We start from the raw sequence: 7,763 nt of genomic DNA, 5'->3' as shown, positions 1-7,763 counted from the left end.
AGTGCTGGGATTACAGGTGTGCACCACCATGCCCGGCTTCCATTGTCATTTGATCCTAAGAAATTTTTCATTTTTTCCCTGATTTCTCCTGTGATCCATTGATTATTCAATAATATATTATTTAACCTCCATGTATTTGTGTAGCTTCTGTGGTTATTTTGCTCATTCCACTTTGATCTAACAGTATGCAGAGCACAGTGTCAGTTCTTTTGTATTTATTTAAGCATGCTTCATGGACTAAAATATGATCTATTTTGGAAGTTTTGGGTGCTATTGAGAAAAATGTGTAATCTGCTGTTGGATGAAACACTAGATATCTGTTAAGTCCAGTTTTTCAATGCAGTGGTTTAACTTTGATGTTTTTTGCTGATGTTTTGGCCTGGTTGACCTATCTAATGGTAAGAGTAGGGTACTGAAGTCACCTACTAAAGTAGCATTTTGTGTCTGTCTTTTTAATTCCACTAATTTTTGTTTTATGATGTTGGGTGTGCTGACATTAGGTGCATAGATGTTTACGATTGTTACCTCTTCCTGTTGAATTGTTCCTTTTACCAGTATGCCATAGCCATCTTTGTCTCTTCTGGCCAGTTTTGGCTTGAAGTCTGCTGTGCCTGAAGATAAGGTAGCTGCTCCTGCTTTTGGGGGCTCTGGTTGACTGGAGTATTGTTTCCATGCTGTCACTTTCAGTCTATGTACATCTTTCCAGGCAAGGTGTGTCTTCTGTAGGCAATAGATGGTTGCCCTTTGATCCAGTCTGCCAGTCTGTGTATTTTGACTGGGAAGTTTAGATCGTTGGTATTGAGAGTTATTATCATAGCATGTTTTTGTGTTTGTTTGTCTTTTTGAGACAGGGTCTCGCTATGCAATTCAGGCTGGCCTTGAGCTCACTTTGTAGTCCAGACTGGTCTCGAATTTCCAACGATCCTCCTGCTTCAGCCTCCCAAGTGCTGGGATTACAGGCATGCGCCACGACGCCCAGCTAAGTCTTTATTTTTTTTATCCACTTTAAAGGCTAATTTTGCAGGATATAACAGTCTGTGTTAACAAATATTTTCTTTTAGAGCTTGAAAAACCTTATTCTAGGCCCTCTTGGTCTTTAAGATTTATGCCAAACCAGTTAGGGTGGCATATGTCTGCAATCCTAGCACTTGAGAGGCTGAGGCAGGAGGATCACCACAAGTTTGAGGCCAGCCTGGGCTACATAGTGAATCCAAGGCTAGTCTGAACTGCATAGTAAGACCCTGGCTCAGTCAATCAATCAATCAATATTTTTAAAAAGGGTTTGTGCTGAGAAATGCACAGGTATTCTGATGAACTTGTTTTTGTGGTCTTGCTATTTTCCTCTAACAGCTTTTAATATTCTCTCCTTTTGTTGAATTCTGCAATTTTTTTTTGAGACCAGGTCTCATTATGTAGTTCAGGCTGGTCTGTACTCATTGTGTAGCCTAGGCTGGCTTCAGACTCATGGCGATCTTCCTGCCTCAGAAGGAATATGATGCTGTGTGAAGAGTTTCTTCTTTGGTCATGGCCATTCAGGATTCTCCATGCCTTTTGTCCATAAATACTAGATACTTTCTCTAGATTTGGAATTTTTTCTTCTATGATTTCAGTGAATAAATTTTTCATATCTTTTTTTAGAATGATCGAAGATGTCTTTATAAAGTTTTTCATGATTTCATTCTAAATACACAGAATAAAAAATGATGTCAGCTCATTCATGAGCCACCAGCCAAATTTTCCTTATACTATCTCAAAATTTAAAGATGAATTTCCCCAGAGGGTGTGCAATCCATCATAAAATGGCCTTTTTTGAGGGAGGAGGGAAGGCCTGGGCAGGACGGCATATTAAATTGTACCATGATACACATGCAGTACTGTCAGCCCATCTCTATAACTTACATACATTTTGATGACTTAGAAAAACAAAGCAATCACTGGTGACAAGCCGAAAAAGCTGACATGTTTAACACACTTAGGAACTTTTGGTGTGGCAGGAATCCTCAAACTGTACCACGTACAAGAGACGAGGCCAGGTTCTGGTTAAGTTTGGGCTCAGCAGCGCGCACCAGCCTAACAGAACACAAGCTGGGCTGAGCTGAGTGGGGTGCCTCACCTTAACACACAGGAGAAGCATGTCAGTGCAAAACAGGGGCTAAACTGCTTTTAGGAAGAGTCTTAAAATTGAGACAGGTTGGAAAAGGGAATTTTCCTTCCTCATTTGGAGTCCTCCCAAGTTAAGGCAGAACCCGTCCATTATAACTACTGCAGTTAAAAATGTTTTTTGCTTATTTAGTTTTCTCCTCTGAGTTCAACCCCTGCCGAATTTGCTTGGCAAAACTCTGTGTCATGGAGTTAATGATAGACAGGATAAAGTAACACACCGTCACAACTACCAGCTTTCAAACATCCAGGACAGCCGGTTTTCGCCCTGGAGTGCGCCCGCTTCACTCCTGTGGTGCAGCTTCTGCCGCTGGGTCTCGAGGTATTCCTGGAAGGGCTTCTGCAGAGACGGACTTATGCCGGGGACAGCACCAATGAAAGCCACCATCTGCTTCACAGTGTGCTTGCTGAACGTTATAATAACAAAGATTTTCTGGATGTGCATCTTAATAATTGCTTTTCCAATCAAGGTTGCACCAAAGAAGGTCCGAAAAGGTACAAGAAAATGTCCACATGTTGTTCCAGCAAGATCAAACAGAGGATCTGAATAGAAGCACAGGCCAAGATTCCAAAAAATCCAACCTTCTGTATGCGTCTTTGAACTGCCAGTTTAGCTCATGAGGGAAATTCCTGTGCAGACTCTGCACGTTCCAAGTTTCTTCAAATTCCTGATACTCTTCATCTGGTTCAGCACCTGAAAGGAGAGCTGCTCTGGCCATGAAATATGGAGGCAGCTCTCCGATTGCTGTACTGGTACCCTGCTTGCAGACCTCCATCCTAACTTTCGAGATGATGCTCTACAAGGAAATGGTTCCCGTAGTGCTCTCTTCATTTGGACAAATAATCTGATCAAGATAGGGTGGCTCAAGGAAATTCACTGAGTTGCATTCATAAGCAGCTAATGTAATTGAAGCTATGTGTGGGTCCAGATAAAGCAGAAAGGTGTGCAGGCCTGTTGCAAGCCTCACAGAAAAGAAAATTCCCAAGCCCATCCAGTAGGCATACAGAAGAAATTATTTCTCTATATGCTACACATACTGTTGATGTGCTCCTTCAACATAATTAGTTACAAGCACAGCAAGCAGTAGTAAAAAGAAGACACCACAATGCTTTGACGATGCCATAATTTTGAGGTCCATTCCTTTAAGGTTATAAGGATTTTCGGAGAAAAATACTGCAAGGTAATGAGTGGCTGTCTCCAAACGACAATATTCTGTCTTTCTTCCCAATCCCTCCTCTTCTTTTCATTTATTGAAAAGGTGTCTGTAAAATTTCCATTGTGTTGGTCCTTATTCATTGCTACACGTCTCTGGTCACAGTTTTTCTATTCTCTGCCATTTCATTGATCAGTAACTCTTGAGGAGCCGCTCCGACCCTGGCTTCTCCAGATCTCAGGATCCTGGAAGGGGCTCCTGACCGACTCTGTCACACCCGCCGCTGGACTCTCTTTCATATCTTTGAAATCATCAAATTTCTCTTTTATTCCCATAATTTTGATGTTGGTTTTTGGGAACATTTTTGTTTGTTTTGGGTCATCTAATAGCTGTTGGATCCAGCTTGCATGGTGTCTTGTCATTTTTAGGGCATTATTGAGTTTATGATCTACTATAGCTACCTTGTCTTCTATTTCTGGCACTCTGTCCTCACATTGGTCAAATCTGCTTTTCACTGAGTTTTTTCCTGCAATTAGTTTTATTATCACTTGTTTGTTTGTTTTTTTTTCCCCGTACCAGGAATAGAACTTGCGACCTTGCAATTGCCAGGCAGGCGCTGTGCCTCTGGGCTAAATCCCCAGCCCCAGAGTTTTTCATATCATCTATCTCTGCACACTTTTATTTAATATTTTCTAATTCTTTTCCAAGATGGTCATTCTGTGTCTTGTATTGTCTTGCATAACTCAATTAGTTTTGTTGATTGTTTCTTTTTAAGCTTGTTGAACATTTCATTGGTAAAATCCTTTATCTGTTTAATTAAATCTTCTTTAAGCTCATTAAACATCTTATGCATTTGCTTTGATGTTTCTTCTTTTATCTCTTCAAACATTTTGACCATTTGGTTTTTGAGTTCTTTGCTTATAGTTTCCCCTACTTCAGTGTCCCTGAAATCAGCTTTTGGGAAATTAGGAGTTGGGGGACCATCTTGTTTTTTAGTTGTTTTGAGACAGGGTCTTACTAGATAGTCCAAGTTGGCTTTGAACTCACTATGTACCCCAGGCTGGCCTCGAACTTGTGGCAATCCTTCTGCCTTAGCCTCCCAAGTGCTGGGATGACAGGGGTGCACCACCACGCCCACCACTGGGGCCAGCTTATTGCCTTGCTTTCTCAGATTTGTACTGTTTTTGTATTGTGGGTTGAAGATCAGTTAAGATAGGCAAAAATCTGTCACCACTGTGGTGATCTCTTTAGTTATTTGTGTCTCTCTATGATGTGTCCTTGGGGTTAGTTGTGTTTTGATATTTATAAACCTCTTCAACCTATTCAGTCTAATGTTTGAGTGTCTTCTTAGTGTCCATCCTGTGAGGGTGCTTTGTACCTAACACCACTCAGAGAGGCAAAAAGGAACTGCAGTAATATGATAATACAAAGACAAACCAGATATTGGCATATACAGGTAGTAGAAACCAATGGAAAAAGAAAACAACTATGACACCATTTTTTTTGAGGCAGGATCTTGCTGTGTACCCTTGGTTGGCCTTGAATTCATTATGTAGCCCAGGCTGGTCTCGATTGAAGCAATCCTCCTGTCTCAGCCTCCACTATTAATAATAGAAAACCATTAACAATAAAAAAAAATCAGGAATAATAAGACTCAAAAACTACCATAAGAACCAATAATAGCTATAACCACACTGTCCTCAACAATAGGAAAGAGATCTGCAATAACAATGTAGAAAGAAATACATATCAAATATTCACATAAAGAAATATCTACTAAAAGGGACAACTATACCACCCTTAACACTAGAAAAATATTATGGTGAATGTAATCATTGTATACTGCAAATATGTGCTAATAAAAATAAAAATTGAAAAATAAAGCCTTAAAAGTATAAAAATAGAAAATAATTCAGCAATAATAGCACAGAGTCAATAAAATAGCTAAAAGTTAAAGATTGTTTGCAGACAGGACCTCCTCTGGGAGTCGAGGTTGCCAGGCCTTGCAGGAGAAGAAGGAGGAGGAGGAAGAGATGGAGATAGAGATAGAGATAGAGATGGGAAGGAGAAGGAGAAGGGGAAGGGGAAGGGGAAAAACATGGAGGAGGAGGAAGTGCAGGAGGTAAGGGGGGAAGAGGGCCAGAAGCCTAGATTCTAATTTTGAAATAATCAACTTTTTCTTTATTTGTTAGCAACTAACAAGTGAAACAAAGTATGTTACTAAGTGTGGTGTATAAGAAACTTTCTTAAGTACTTCATAGATACTATTTTATGTTTGTAACAACCTATAATGTAGTTTCTATCCTTAGCTCCACTTTATAGATGAGGAAACTGAGGCACAGAAGTGAAGTTGTGTAAAGTTATGTGGAAAATAAGTAGCAGAGCAGGATTTTAACTCAAGAGTCTGGCTCTAGAAATTACCCTCCAGATCATCGTGCTTTACTATAAGGGTCTCAATCTTTCCCATGGATTGCAAGTTTTTGATCTGCATTAAAACTAATGGTAAACTGGGCATGGTGGTGCACGCCTGTAATCCCAGCACTCAGGAGGCTGAGGCAGGAGGATCACTGTGAGTTCGAGACCAGCCTGGGCTACAAAGTGAGCTCAAGGCCAGCCTGAACTACATAGTGAGACCCTGTCTCAAAAAGATACATAAATAAATAAATTAATTAATTAATTAATAAATATGCATAGAACTTTCTAAAATGTTTTGTATTTGGACTGTGCAATATGGTAGCCACTAGCCATATGTGTCTGTGGAGTACTTGAAACGTGGTTAGTGAGAACGAGGACCTGAGTGTGTGTGTGTGTGTGTGTGTGTGTGTGTGTGTGTAGCACTGTGAGTACAGCCCAGAGCCTTGTGCATGTTAGGCAAGTGCTAGACCCTAAACCCCTTAGTGTGCTCCTTTTTAATGTAGAAAAAAACAAAAGACTCAAAGGATAGATCCCAAAACGTCAAAGGTTAGTGTTTGGACAGAATTATGTGCCACCTTCATTGTATTTCCTATACTTTTTAAATTTTTCTACTGTGAACATGTACAAATATTTGTTGGAATCATATAAAATATTTATGAAACAATTCTCTTGAGGATTCCCAGGAGGTCGGAAAAGGACATCTCCGGAAGGAGCCTGACAGTGGTGCGGAGCTGACTGGGCCTACGTGGAGTGAGGGCCTGTGAGAGGGGCCTTTGGAGGAGAAGGGAACTGAGGGATTATCCAACAAGTTTGACTGTGCGGAAAATTGGATTAAGAGGGGTTAACAGAATTGTTGGAGAGTGTGGCCGCCTCACCGATTCAAACAAAGCTGAACATGTGGCAAAGAGCGAAATTCATTCCAGGGAAAAGAAATGTATTTGACGCTGTCGTCATCAACATCTACATAGTCCTAAGAATGAAGATAGGAGGCAGGCATGGTGATGCGTGCCTGTAACTCTAGCACTCATGAGGCTGAGACCTGAAGATCTTGAGTTTAAGACCCATCTGGACAACATGATGAGAACCTGTCTCAAAAAAAAAAGAGCTGGGTGTGGTGGTGCACACCTCTAATTCCTTCCTAGTACCTTTGGAAGCTGAGATAGGATTGTTAGTTTAAGCCTAACTTGGAAGCTGAGATAGGATTGTTAGTTTAAGCCTAATCTGGGCAATTTAGTGACTCAGCCAGCTCCCATCTTAAAATAAAAAATAGAAAGGACTGAGGACATAACGCAGTGTAAAGACTCTGGGTTCAATCTCCAGTAGTAATAATAATAATAAAAAAAAGACTGAGCTTGGTGTGGTGGCACACACCTGTAATCCCAGCACTCAGGAGGCTGAGGCAGGAGGATCGTTGCAAGTTCAAAACCAGCCTGGGCTACAAAGTGAGCTCATGGCCAGCCTGAACTGCATAGCGAGACCCTGTCTCAAAAAGACAATAAATAAATAATAATAATAAAAGACATTAAGAAGATAAAGGAAGAGGTAAAGTCAGTTAACTCTTACAAGTCTATAATGAAACCCAAGGAAATATCTACAACTGAAATTTTAAGAAATACCAGTATAAGCTGAGCATAGTGGCACATACTTGTAATTCTAGCTACTAGGGAGGCTGAGGCAAGAGGATGGCAAGTTCAAGTTCTGTTTGGGCAACTTAGTCAGACCCTACCTCAAAATTTTTAAAGACAAGCTATAGCTCAGTGATAGAGTACTTGTCTAGTATGTGCAAGGACTTCGATTCAGTCCCCAGTACAAACCAACCAACCAACCAACAAGCAATAGAAAGAAAAACGAAAAAAGCCAGTATAAGCTTGCTACTAGAGGTATGGAAGTGATGCCAGAAGAAAGAGCTAAAGAGGCATCAAAAGTGGTGTCTGAGGAGCCGGACTTGAGAAGGGAGGGAAAAGAAGCCCCCTGGATTTCCTTTTATCCTTTCCATTCTATTTGGCTTTCAATTAAAAAAAAAAAAAAAAAAAA

The 7,763-nt window shown here is 40.5% G+C and overlaps 1 pseudogene; it reads right to left on the bottom strand.

Moving 5' to 3' along the window:
- Positions 1-2,285: 2,285 nt before the first annotated feature.
- LOC102004480 overlaps positions 2,286-7,763 on the bottom strand; it is a 42,528-nt pseudogene continuing 37,050 nt past the window's right edge.

This window comes from Chinchilla lanigera, unplaced genomic scaffold, assembly GCF_000276665.1.
Source record: "Chinchilla lanigera isolate Chin_1 unplaced genomic scaffold, ChiLan1.0 scaffold00080, whole genome shotgun sequence".
In the NCBI taxonomy this organism is placed as follows: Eukaryota; Metazoa; Chordata; class Mammalia; order Rodentia; family Chinchillidae; genus Chinchilla; species Chinchilla lanigera.
Note: the sequence above shows the minus strand (reverse complement) of the source record. Positions and strands in the feature narration are given on the sequence as shown.